At 34.0% G+C, this 12,615-nt stretch overlaps 1 long non-coding RNA gene across 6 annotated transcripts in view; it reads left to right on the top strand.

The window, feature by feature from the left end:
- The window catches only part of LOC127725170 (uncharacterized), a 51,762-nt gene that overhangs the window by 13,689 nt on the left and 25,458 nt on the right, over nucleotides 1-12,615 (top strand). For all 6 annotated transcript variants that reach the window (XR_007992818.1, XR_007992820.1, XR_007992817.1 and 3 more), the window contains exons 2-4: nucleotides 4,736-4,830; nucleotides 5,253-5,374; nucleotides 10,582-10,734. This is a non-coding gene — a long non-coding RNA (uncharacterized LOC127725170). The remainder of the gene's footprint in view (nucleotides 1-4,735; nucleotides 4,831-5,252; nucleotides 5,375-10,581; nucleotides 10,735-12,615) is intronic.

The following is a 12,615-nucleotide window of genomic DNA, read 5'->3' as shown; positions in this document are numbered from 1 at the left end:
ACTTTGTTTGATTTCAACTAAAATTAAATTTTTGGTGTTTTTTTATATGCTGAATCTAAGCATGTTGTTAGATTTTGGATATCAGACCATTCTAGGTAAATTAAATGTCCTATTTAAAATTTTTAAAATCTTTGACCACATTTATTTTGTGTCCTAAACCTATATGTAAAAAATTTGATTACAATCCAAATTCAGACAGTATCAAGCTTGAATATTGTGTCCAAACTTGCCTCAATTGTCCAGGGTTCGACCTCTGCGGTCGTATCTGGCTGCGCTCAGCGAAGCATTTTATTAAAATGTTCTTAAGCATAAGGTGGTATGGGATTTTAACGAAAAATGGTAGATTTTTTTTCATACTTTGCCAAAATGTAGTATATATTGTGATATGTTCAAAAATAAGATAAAAATGATAGTCACCGAGTTTTTTTCAAGATACTGGTTGTGAAAAAATTATGAATTTTGTTGGATTACCGTTTCTTGTTATATTATAATATATCACTTTTCATTAACAGTCATCTCTTGTTATAGAAATATTATTTTTATTAAAAATCAACATTTTACGAATATTTTTATAACATTCTTTAATTAAAACACATTTTTATTAATGCATATAAATTAATGATTAAATTGTTATTTTTATTAGGGCCCCGCCGAATGGCGGACGCCCTATAGTGATCAGTCTGTCCGTTCGTCCCTAACAAGTTGTGTCCACTCTATATCTAGAGAACCGTTATGATTTCAAAGTTTATACTTGACATGTATATTAACCAACACCAGAGGGTGTGTCATAATGTATGTACAAATTCCTTGGTCAAAGGTCAAGCAGTGATCGGGAAGGACGTGCGCCTTGCGCCAATTGCGCTTATCGACCAGAAATGGCGCATAGATTGACAAATGTAAGCGCCCGCGTGGCGCATGATATTTTTCACTTCGTTTTGAAACGTTGAGATATCGTCAAATGGATTTCCGATCGTATTTCGTGCCGCCATTTGTGAGTACACAACTGTGTAGTGTTGAGGAGCACCTATATATTTTTGGGACGTCTCGGGTGTTTTCCTATGGTAATAATAGCAACATGCGGTATGACTGATTACCCAAAAAACGTAATTAACCATCATTCATGATATATTTTTTGATAAACGACTTTAAATTTGTGAAAATTGGCTAATACAGGCGAGAATTCTTCTCTAATTATAATCTTTTCAGTAAGCTTGCTATTATTTCGATTGAAAAACCCAAAAGCCTTTTTATGAATAGCATAGTATTTGTCTCCATAAAAGGGGCTTAACTGTCCTTGTCATTTTTTTTGGTCTTTGGCTCGTTTTGATTTTGTAAACATGCCTTCAGCGAATTGTTGTTGTGTCTTATCAATTAACGTTTCTCTCTACTGTTATTCTTGTCATCGCGATGAAGTAATAATAATACAAGTGCAAATGAAATGCCAGAAACTTCCTCTAATACGGAACGTCTTGAATAAGTAAGGTATCGACGAAGACCCAAATTTAATGTAAAAAAAAACATGAACATGAACAACATGAACAAGGGAACAGTACCAGTTTTAACATTGTAAATAAAGGTTATCTTAAATATTGCCCGGTTTGGAAGAAGTTATTGTATATTCATTGAAATTGAAATTACAAAATCACAGGAACAATATCCATGATATAAGTTAGAATCATACTTGTAAGTACAGTGAAATATACACTTTTTTTATTTTTTGTTTTTATTGTTAACGAATGGCCCACTCATTTGACAACATGGCCCATTAATTCTAAAAATGGCCCATTGAATTTATTTTTGGGGGGCCCTGGGCCCATAGAGAAAAAATCCTTCCAGATCACTGGGTCAAGGTCAAAAACTTTGGTTTCAGTTGAGAACCCCATGTCCTATGGTAAAGATCGTGTCCCGCTCTATATCTTGAGAACCGTTATGATTTCAAAGTTTATACTTGACATGTATATTAACCAACACCAGAGGGTGTGTCATAATGTATGTACAACTTCCTAGGTCAAAGGTCAAGGTCAAAAACTTTGGTTTCAGTCGACAACCCCATGTCCTATGGTAATGATCCTGTCCGCTCTATATCTTGAGAACCGTTATGATTTCAAAGTTTATACTTGACATGTATATAAACCAACACCAGAGGGTGTGTCATAATTTATGTACAACTTCCTAGGTCAAAGTTCAAGGTCAAAAACTTTGGTTTCACTTGACAACCCCATGTCCTATGGTAAAGATCGTGTCCGCTCTATATCTTGAGAACCGTTATGATTTCAAAGTTTATACTTGACATGTATATAAACCAACACCAAAGGGTGTGTCATAATCTATGTAAAACTTCCTAGGTCAAAGGTCAAGGTCAAAAATTTTGGTTTCATTTGACAACCCCATGTCCTATGGTAAAGATCGTGTTCGTTCTATATCTTTAGAACCGTTATGATTTCAAAGTTTATACTTGACATTTATATTTGGTGTATGGAATGATTGTTAGGTGTACATGTCCAACTGGCCGGTGTCATCTGACCTTGACCTCATTTTCATGGTTCAGTGGTCAAAGTTAAGTTTTTGAGTTTTGGTCTTTTTTTCTAATACTATATGCAATAGGTCAACTATATTTCGTGTATGGAAATATTTTATGATGTACATGTTGGTCTCGCAGGTTTTATTTGACCCTGACCTCATTTTCACAGTTCATTGCTCAGTATTAAGTTTTGTGTTTTGGTCTGTTTTTCTTAAACTATAAGCAATAGGTCAACTATATTTGTTTTATGGAAGGATTGTAAGATGTACATGTCTGCCTGGCATGGTTCATCTGACCTTGACCTCATTTTCATGGTTCATTGGTCAATGTTTAGTTTTCTTTGTTAATGTTTAGTTTTCTTGGTTAATGTTTAGTTTTCTTGGTTAAGTCTGTTTCTTAGAAACTATAAGCAATAGGTCAACTATATTTAATGTATTGAATGATTGTAAGGTGTACATGTATTTCTCATTTGGTTTGTATGACCTTGACCTCATTTTCTTGGATCATGTTAAGTTTATGTGGTAGTTGTAGTAAAGCTTTATATTTAAGACTATCAACATAATATCAATGGTTAGTAAAGATGGCGAGACATTTCAGCGTGTGCACTCTTGTTTTTATAAACCTAAGTATTTTCTTTTATGTTACTGTCTTTAGCAAGGTCTGTTTCCATCGACTGTGAATAACCGATCCTTTGCATGTGCACCTGCTGCAGCAGTAGCACCGTCTGATCTGAGGCTGCAAATACCAAAATATTTATCTTAACCTGCTGATTTACAACAAACATAAATGAGGAAAGATAAAATCTGTACTATTTGATTCGATATCTGCTTTTGACAAATATCATGTCAGGATAACAGGACATATGACATTATCTTTACTAGAAATAACAACTTCTCTACCTTCACGATAAACATCGGTTTTTGATAGCTTCTATAAGGGAGCTACCATTTGATTTTTATGGGGGAGGGGGCTAGGATGGAATTTGAAAAAAATAGGCAGGACAGGAGTTTTGAGTAAAAAAAAAAGGTAGGATGAGACACTTTGCAAAAAAAAAGGCAGGATGACAATTTATGTAAAAAAAAGTCAGGATAAAAAAAAAAAAAGGCAGGACCGAATAGAGTGAAAAATAAAAAGGCAGGACAGAGATTACAACTAAAAAAAAATGCAGGACAACATTTTTCATCCCACCCCCCCCCCCCCCCATAAAAATCAAATGGCAGCTCCCTAAACCGTCACAAAATGATTTATGATGGCGCTTAATGCTACATTGCTAGATAACTCTGAATATCTTCAAAATGATCTTAGAAAACCAGAGTAACTCTATATGTACATGAGTCATGATGCTTGGAATTCTAAACTCTTTCAAATGTGAAGTACACTATTTGTTTTAGAATTTCTTGTGTAACGTAATGGCTCCATCTCAACATTGTTATGTCCAATCAATCTCATAGATCCCTCTTTAACAGTGACGACTAAATTCGACTCACATGAATTTCGTAACACCTGCTAACTTATGAACCCAGTTAATACTATAAATTGATTCGTTAATGCTACTTGTAACCCTTGTCATCCCAGTAACTTATTGGAAAGTCATGGACCAAATCGTGGCTTTCGTGATTCTACTCTTGTTTTTAACAATTTTACATTTATCATCACTCTATGACCTTTTATTTATTGAAATCGTATGGTGTAGGCAAGCAATTAATCTTCATCCAATGCTTAGGGAGCTACCATTTGATTTTTATGGGGGGCTAGGACGAAATTTGAAAAAAATAGGCAGGACAGGATTTTTGAGTAAAAAAAAAGACAGGATGAGATTATTTACACAAAAAAAAGGCAGGATGACAATTTATGTAAAAAAAAGTCAGGATAAACTAAAAAAAAAGGCAGGACCGAATAGAGTGAAAAATAAAAAGGCAGGACCAAATAGAGGGGAAAATAAATAGGCAGGACAAAGTTTTTCATCCTAGCCCCTCCATAAAAATCAAATGGTAGCTCCCTTATCACCACGGCAAAAAAAAAGAATTATTTTAGCAGTCTAACGGTTCAAGGCACTACTTTCCTTTTCATGTAATTAGATCTAAACAACAGATATTTTTGAATTATACTTGTCTTTGTTTTCTTGTTATTGTTTGTTAAGCTTTTGTTTGTTTTCCTTTTAATTTATTGCTGGTAGTATAGTAAAGATTGTTATTTATAGTTATGTCTTTCTAGGTTAATGTGATGGCTGTATGTCTGTGTACAAGAGAGTCTGTGAAAATGATGAGGGCCAACAGAGTTGATGATGGTCATATCCTTAATATCAACAGGTGAAAGCTTTATGGCAGGTGTAGCTTTAAATCAAATAGATTAATATAGGTATAATTTTATAAACGAAAAGATAATTTATCGGATCTTTATCATATAAACAGTAATAATACGGGATAACTAGATGATATGATGAACATTTATTCTCTGGGCATTTATTATTGAAAACCAGAAGATTTTTATTGAGTTTTTAATGTTCAGTGGCAAATATCATGTGTTTATCTCACATCGGTACATAAAAGCAGGAGAATACAAGTTATACAAGCTGAAGATGCTTAAAAAGAATTCTTTGAAAAATAAGCCAATGAAAATATGAAACCTAAATTGTTTAAGTGGAACTTTCACGATGTGTTGGTGCTTTAAGTAGATGCTGTTGAATGTCATTCACAAAATTGTGTGAACTTTATCATTCATGTATTTAAAGCTTATCAGGACATTGTTGTGGTAAAGCACACTTTTATTCAGCTACTAAACATTGCAGTGACTGCATTAACTGAAGGCATTAGATGGGAACTAAGAGAAATAAACAGTCATATCAAAATAACAGTAAGCAAAGCAATATTTACACAACTTTGGTCTTATAAATATGGTATTACTATATTTTTATATAGCTCTCTCATTAACATACACCCCACATATCCTCGGGAATTCATTATAATTTAATTATTATAGTGATTATTTCACACTTATTCATCATTTAAAAATAAACACAATATACTCATACATGAGTTCATATCAAGTATGTTAGATGAGAAATTCACAGTACTAAAAACAAGGGTTTCTTATCATCGAGTTGCAAGTTGCGAGTTAAAAAAGTTGAGTTGCAAGTTACAAAGGTCAAGTTGCGAGTTATGACGGTCGAGTTGCGAGTTACAAAGGTCGAGTTGCGAGTTACGAAGGTCGAGTTGCGAGTTACGAAGGTCGAGTTGCGAGTTACGAAGGTCGAGTTGCCAGTTACGACGGTCGAGTTGCGAGTTACAACGGTCGAATTGCGAGTTACGATGTTCGAGTTGCCAGTTACGACGGTCGAGTTGCGAGTTACGACGGTCGAGTTGCGAGTTACGAAGGTCGAGTTACGACGGTCGAGTTGCGAGTTACGACGGTCAAGTTGCGAGTTACGAAGGTCGAGTTGCGAGTTACAAAATATTATGTTTTTCTAATTTCTTAAGAATTATATATATAAACGGTCGTATATATAAACGGTTGTGTCGTTTGATATTTAAAACAGAATTTTCAGGTTTGCTTTGCATTTAATAAACAAAGCATACATGTACCCGAACTTAGTTATACACTCCTGGTATTTTGATTGCAGGATTTGAAAGAGTTATGTGATACTTATTTATAAGAGTCTATATGTTGCAAAGTCACACACGCTTAAATTTCTTTCATGAGAGCGACATTGTTCATTTTCTAAAATAAAACAGGATATAATGTGGATAAAAGACAAAATGTATACCGTACTGAACAAATCAAGCATAAGAAAATAAATCATGTATAGACAAATGAAATATATTTGCAAGTTATCGACATACCACAAAATATGGCACTGTATTAGGCCTAAAGAAAATACTTATCAAAGGTACCAGGCTTATAATATTTTCTACGCCAGACGCGCGTTTCGTCTATACAAGACTCATCAGTGACGCTTGAATAAAGGATATTTATTATCATACCAAGTGCTAACTATTCGTCTTTTGCAAAGGTTTAGGGTGATATAGGCACAATTGCACATTTAACTTAGGAAAATATCTCATGAATTAGTCAGAAATGTGATACACTATGTGCTTTATGTGATAACTTAAATAATTTTGAACTTTGTTAACTTTGTGATTCAACCCCAAGCAGAGAGTGCATATATATACAGCAAAATAGTTAATAATCAAGTTGTTCAATGTATATATATCTGAATACTACAACACAAAACTAAGCATTCTATAGATGTCTTTCTATGGCATTATGGTAACTTCCTGGCATAAGAGATCATAATATGATTTTAAGTTTTACCCTTGTCCGTCTGTACGTACGTACGTCCCAAAATTGGTTTCCATTCTCTAACTTTAGTTTGCCTCAACCAAATGTTATGAAACTTATACACAATGCTTATTACCACAAAACACAGATTAAGTTTGAATTTTGGTGGCGTCACTTTTACCGTTCTAGAGTTATGCCCCTTTACAAATGGAAAAATTGCTGAATTTTTCTTTTCCGTTCTCTAATTTTAGTTTGCCTCAACCAAATGTTATGAAACTTATATACACAATGCTTATTACCACAAAACACAGATCAAGTTTGAATTTTGGTGGCATCACTTTAACCGTTCTAGAGTTATGCCCCTTTACAAAATGGAAAAATTGCAAAATTTTTATTTTCTTCTAAATATCAAGTAATTTTTAAAATTGGAGTTATCTTCCTTTGTCCATGATTATAGTTGAATCAACTACAATCAATGCTTTATACAATGCAATGTTTAATTTTGACTTCCACTGATAAAACACAGATCAAGTTGAATTTGGGTAGTGTCACTTTAACCATTATTGAGTTATGCCCCTTTATAAATTGAAAGATTGCAAAATTTTTAGTTTCCATTCTGTAACTTAAGTTTGCCCCAACCAAACATTATGAAACCTATACACAATATTCATTACCACAAAACTAAGATCAAGTACAAATTTTTTGTTTCCGTTTTCTAACTTTAGTTTGCCTCAACCAAATGTTATGAAACTTATACACAATGCTTTTTACTACAAAATACAGATTAAGTAGGAAATTTGGTGGCAACACTTTTACCATTCTTGAGTTATGTCCCTTTATTAAGATAAAAAATGCTGAATTTTTCGTTTCCGTTCTCTAACTTTAGTTTGTCTCAACCAAATGTTATAAAACTTAAACACAACCGTTCTAGAGTTATGCGTGTTTACAAATAGAAAAATTACTGAATTTTTATTTAGTGGTTTAATTTGGACATGGATTTGTCACTTTGTCTTTGACCAAAGAGTTTTAAATCCTCCTTTCGGTATGTTCCGCCTTTCTTTTATAGTAGAATGCATAACTCATGATTTAGGGTTGCTGTCTACATGAAAGCTACTAAACTAAGGGTTTCTAGTGGCATAATTTAAGATAACACGTTTGAAAAACTCTCCAAATACCAAATTGCTATAAACCACAGCGTCTTCGTTTCCGCCGAATGTGAAACCATCGGATAACTCATCACGGAATACATTCTTTCATAAGCCATACGGCAGGTGTCCCGTGTGCAGTAGTTTATGTTTTGCCTTTCGGGGGGCACCTTGATTCTTCCTCGGATTTTGGTTTGTAAAATGTTAATAAATCTAGTTGTCTCGCCTGCTACTTCTGTCGCAGAAAGCGAGACTTAGGGTTAGTGATCCGGCGGTGACAACGTTAGCTCTTGACTTAAAAGCTTAGTATTTCAGAAGGTAGAAGACCTGGATGCTTCATACTTTGTATATAGATGCCTTATCTTAGGAACTTTCCGTCTCTCATATGACCAATGGCCTTGACCTCATTTTCATGGTTCAGTGACTACTAGAAAAAAAATTTTGTTATGTTAATTTCACTCTTATTATAAGTAATAGGATAACTTTATTTGGTATGTGCGTACCTTGCAAGGTCCTCATGCCTGTCAGACAGATTTCAATTGACCTTGACCTCATTTCATGGAACAGTAAACAAATTTAAGTTTCCGTGGTCAAGTCCATATCACAGATACCATAAGCAATAGGTCTTCTATATTTGGTATATGGAATGATTGTAAGGTGTACACATCCAACTGGCAGGTGTCATCTGACCTTGACCTCATTTTCATGGTTCAGTGGTCAAAGTTAACTTTTTGTGTTTTGGTCTATTTCACAGATACTATAAGTATTCAGTCAATTGTATTTTGATGTATGGAATGGTTGTAAGGTGTACATGTCTGTCTGACAGTAATCATCTAGCCTTGACCTCATTTTCATGGTTCATTGGTCAATGCTACTTTTTTCTTGTTTGGTCTGTTTTTCAGATACTATAAGAAATAGGTGAACTATATTTGGTTTATGGAATGATTGTAAGGTGGAAATATATGTTTGGCATGTTTAATCTGACCTTGACCATATTTTTATGGTTCATTGGTCAATGTTGAATTTCTCTGGATTGTTATTTTTTGAATACTTTTCAAATAACTAACAACTCTTTAAAACTGCACATTTTTCATATTGATGTAAAAATGTTTTGACGTTTTATACAAACAATTCAAACTTTATGTAATCAATTTCCCATCTACTGCACAATGAGTTTCGTGTCAAAAAAAAGTAAATTTTATCAGCATGTTATTCCTAAAGTAATTTTATTGATTTGGGTATGATTAACCCATTTTTTAGAAAGAAGTTACATATTCCAAAACTGCATCTTTTGCCCCTTTTACAAAAGTATCTTTGACAGCTACATGCATAGAATAAAGAATGGAAACGGGGAATGTGTCAAAGAGACAACAACCCAACCAAAATATACAAGTCAACCTAAGGCCACCAATGGGTCTTCAACACTGCGAGAAATCCCACAACTAGAGGCAGCCCTGAGCAGGCCCCGAAACACAATGTACACTAGATCAAGAAAATGGACCCCATTCTATGATCTGAAACATATAGATGAACCAAAATTAAAAAAATACACAAGACTTAGGACAGACGCAAAAATGCGGCTGGGTTAAACAAGTTTTATGAGCGCTCAGCCTTCCCCATTGACCTCTAGCCAATGTAGACATAAATAACTTAAACGTCCACAATTTTGAGTTTCACTACCAAAGAATAGATTTTGGGGTCCTTGACAAATATTGCCTCTGCAACTGCTCTATAGAGCCCACTCTTAACGAAATCTGCAGAAGGGGTCTTTTATATATATGTACTATAGTTTAGTTGCTATCTCCTTTTACGTTAAATATGACGGTGCTAGTAATGAAATTTAATAATAATTAAACTACATGCCATCCGCTTTATGGTATGTAGTTTAATTATTTGAATGATAATTGCTTATAGAATTGTATACAGTATTGTTGGTTTTTAAAAAGGCTATCTGTTTCTTTAGAAAATACTTTGCGTAGTGATTATATAAGCAATCCATTAATTTTTTTTTACACGAGACTCAGATGAAGTCTAAACAAAAAAAAAAGAATCAACAATATTGTATACAATTCTATCAGCAATTATCATTCAAAAATGTTAAAGAGGTACACCAAAAAATTAAAATAGTTTTTCCCATTTTCACGCAACTCGACTTTCGTAACTAGCAACTCGACCTTTGTAACTCGCAACTCGATGTTTGTAACTCGCAACTCGACCTTCGTAACTCGCAACTTGACCATCGTTACTCGCAACTCGACCTTCGTAACTGGCAACTCGATGTTTGTAACTCGCAACTCAACCTTCGTAACTCGCAACTCGACCTTTGTAACTCACAACTCGACTTTCGTAATGCACAACTCTATACTCAACAACAAGTGAATCTCACTAAAAACAGTCCTATTCCTAATTTTAGACCCCTCTACCAAGAAATTTGTTTTGCATGCACATGTATAAAAATTGCGGTTTTTATCCAACGCAATCATAGGTTTGAACGTTTTTTCAATTTAGACTTGTTTATATTTTTTAGTAACATATACACTCCCCCATGCTGTTATTTTCTGCTCCTTTGTTTATGTATCAACACGTTTTGTTGGCAACCCAGAAGTCCCTTATAACATATTTCATTTGTTGTTACAGAGTATCAGTCCAGGCTAAGTGAAGACTAATTTTGCCTATACTGCAGTTGGAGAAGCTGCAGCTGACGAATGTTACAATACAAGACAAAGTCTGGATCCTCAGGACATAGCCAATGCCATAGAAACAGTTTTATCTTACCCATCACATGTCCAGGTGAATGAATTTAGTAGTTAAAATAATGAGAAACAACAAATTATTAGAAAATATGGATGTTTGTATATTTATACCCCACTTTGTTGCGTAGGGTATAATGTTTTTGACCTATCTGTCGTCAGCCTATCCTTCCATCATTCCATCAGTCCTGTTCTTGTCATCGCAACTCCTCTGAAACAACATAACAGAATTTCATGAAACTTTGTAGATACATGTAGTAAGGACATACTATGTTGATGTGCATATTGACAGGAAATTATGATTCAATTTTTTTTTTAGGAGTTATGACCCTTTGAACTTAGAATTTTGGCCTATACTGCTGCAAAAGTTTGTCATCGCAACTCTTCTGAAACTGCACAACAGAATTTCATAAAACTTTGTAGATAATGAGGACACACTATGTCGATGTGTATATCGATTGGAAATTATGATTAAATTTTTTTTTCTAGGAGTTATGCCCCCTTGAACTTAGAACTTTGGCCTATACTGCTGCAGCAGTTTGTCATCGCAACTCCTCTGAAACTGCACAACAGATTTTCATGAAACTTTGTAGTTAATGAGGACACACTATGTAGATGTGCATATCGATAGGAAATTATGATTCAATTTTTTTTCTAGGAGTTATTCCCCCTTGAACTTAGAATTTTGGCCTATACTGCTGTAACAGTTTGTCATCGCAACTCCTCTGAAACTGCACAAAAGAATTTCATGAAACTTTGTAGTTAGTGAGGACATAATATGTAGATGTGTATATCCACAAGAAATTTTAATCAGATGACCTTTTAAGGAGTTATGATTATTTGAACTTAGGAATCTGGTGAGATTTTGTTTACCCAGTGACAATGTGGGGGCTTTGGGTATGTGAGCATGCGCACAAAGGTTCTTTAATGTGTAAAAGATAGAGGGCGGGTCAATTTATCCTGAAGTATTTTACGTCTAAGTGTATTGAACTATAGGATTAGTATCTTTGATGAGTTTTCACTCCTAGTTGAATCAACTACAATCAATGCTTTATACAATGTTTAATTTTGACTTCCACTGATAAAACACAGATCAAGTTGAATTTGGGTAGTGTCACTTTAACCATTATTGAGTTATGTCCCTTTATAAATCGTAAGATTGCAAATTTTTTAGTTTCCATTCTGTAACTTAAGTTTGCCCCAACCAAACATTATGAAACCTATACACAATATTCATTACCACAAAACTAAGATCAAGTACAAATTTTTATGCCTCCGCTGTAGCGGTGGAGGCATTAAGTTTTACCCTTGTCCGTCCGTACGTAAGTACGTACATAAGTCCCAAAATTGGTTTCTGTTCTCTAACTTGAGTTTGCCTCAACCAAATGTTATCAAACTCATACACAATGCTTAATACCATAAAACACAGATCAAGTTTGAATTTTGGTGGCGTCACTCAAACCGTTCTAGAGTTATGCCCCTTTATAAATGGAAAAATTACAAAATTTTTAGTTTCCTTTCTCTAACTTAAGTTTGCCTCAACCAAATGTTATGAAACTTATACACAATGCTTATGACCACAAAACACTGATCAAGTTTGAAATTTGGTGGCGTCACTTTAACCGTTCTAGAGTTATGCCCCTTTATAAATGGAAAAATTGCAAAATTTTTATTTTTTTCTAATTATCAAGTAATTTTTAAAATTGGAGTTATCTTCCTTTGTCCATGATTATAGTTGAATCAACTACAGTCAATGCTTTATACAATGCAATGTTTAATTTTGACTTCCACTGATAAAACACAGATCAAGTTGAATTTGGGTAGTGTCACTTTAACCATTATTGAGTTATGCCCCTTAATAAATTGAAAGATTGCAAAATTTTTAGTTTCAATTCTGTAACTTAAGTTTGCCCCAACCAAA

The sequence above is a fragment of the Mytilus californianus genome, unplaced genomic scaffold, assembly GCF_021869535.1.
Source record: "Mytilus californianus isolate M0D057914Y unplaced genomic scaffold, xbMytCali1.0.p SCAF_1, whole genome shotgun sequence".
Classification (NCBI taxonomy): domain Eukaryota; kingdom Metazoa; phylum Mollusca; class Bivalvia; order Mytilida; family Mytilidae; genus Mytilus; species Mytilus californianus.
The sequence above is the reverse complement of the archived record's forward strand: the minus strand, read 5'-3'. Positions and strand labels throughout refer to the sequence as shown.